Source organism: Gopherus evgoodei, unplaced genomic scaffold (genome assembly GCF_007399415.2).
Source record: "Gopherus evgoodei ecotype Sinaloan lineage unplaced genomic scaffold, rGopEvg1_v1.p scaffold_166_arrow_ctg1, whole genome shotgun sequence".
In the NCBI taxonomy this organism is placed as follows: Eukaryota; Metazoa; Chordata; order Testudines; family Testudinidae; genus Gopherus; species Gopherus evgoodei.
This window is the reverse complement of record NW_022059829.1, coordinates 70,131-71,374: the sequence shown is the minus strand read 5'-3', so window position 1 is coordinate 71,374 and position 1,244 is coordinate 70,131. Positions and strand designations below refer to the sequence as shown.

The 1,244-nt window shown below is 55.8% G+C and overlaps 1 non-coding gene across 1 annotated transcript; it reads left to right on the top strand.

Moving 5' to 3' along the window:
- Window positions 1-826: 826 nt before the first annotated feature.
- Window positions 827-898, top strand: TRNAQ-CUG. The gene has a single exon. It is a non-coding gene; the product is annotated as a tRNA-Gln (tRNA).
- The last annotated feature ends 346 nt before the right edge of the window (window positions 899-1,244 follow it).

Genomic DNA, 1,244 nt, shown 5'->3' with positions numbered 1-1,244 from the left:
CCCCCTCTTGTCTCCTCCTGACCCCAATATCCCCTGCCCCTACGGGTCTATGGGGCTGGGTCTTTCCCTCCCCCCATCCCCACCCCCAATATCTCCCTCCCCTATGGGTCTATGGGGCTGGGTTTCTCCCTCCCCCATTCTCCTCCCATCCCCTCCCCCAATATCTCCCTGCCCCAGGCTGTGACGTGCTATAACGTGTGCTGGGGCTGTGACGTGTGCTGGGGCCAGGGCTGGCTCCAGGGTTTTTGCCATCCCAAGAGGCAGGGAAAAAAAACCCACCCACTATTGCAATTGGCGGCAGCTCCACTGCATCGCCTTTTTCTTCCCCGGCAATTTGGTGGCAGGTCCTTCCCTCCGAGAGGGACCAAGGGACCCGCTGCCGAATTGCAGCTGAAGAGCCTAACATGCCACCTCTTCCCCTTGGCTGCCCCATGTGGCCTAATGGTTAAGGAAGCCCATTGTGGATTAGAAGGTTGAGGGTTTGAGTCCTGTGGTGGTTGTGTTTCTGCATTTTTCCTGTTGTGCTGAAAGTCCTGCTCCCTTCAGGGCTGGAACCTCTTCTTAGCTGCTCCCTCATTACACTGCCTGGCCTGTCAGTGCAGCTAACTTGGAGCTTTGGCCTCTCCCCATTGTCCCTGGGGACTGCCAGTCTCAGGGTCTTGATTTCCCATTGATCCTTCCCCCTTCTGTTGGTGCTGGGAACTAGCCAACCAACCCCCTCCCAACCCACACACACACACACTAAGTTTTAGTAAAGGGCCAAGAGCCCCCTTACACAAGCCAGCCTCATGAGGGTCACCAATGTGCAAAGAAAGCACTATGAGCTGGTCCCATGGTGTAATGGGCAGCACTCAGGACTCTGAATCCTGTAATCTGAGTTCAAATCTCAGTGGGACCTTGTTTTGGCTTGTGGTAAAGCACCAGAGCTCAACTTCCTTGTCTCCAGCTGCGTAAGAGTGAATCTTTCCCCTCCTGCTGGGTGACTCACACCTCCTAGAGCCAGGTCTTTGGCTGGGATGGCCACAATGGGTGAGGGCTCTAGAACTTGCTACCCTGATAGTTGGGATTCTTGCTGCTGCACTTGATGTTCACAAGCTTGGCCCTTGTGCTTCCTACCACACTTTTCCTCTGGCCCACATGGTGCGTGAAGAAAGGAGTGCCAGGGCTGGGATTAATAGTCAGGGCTTGGCAGGAGGGATGAAGAGTCCCAGGCTGGAGCCCCACACACCTTCCCTCCTCTGGGC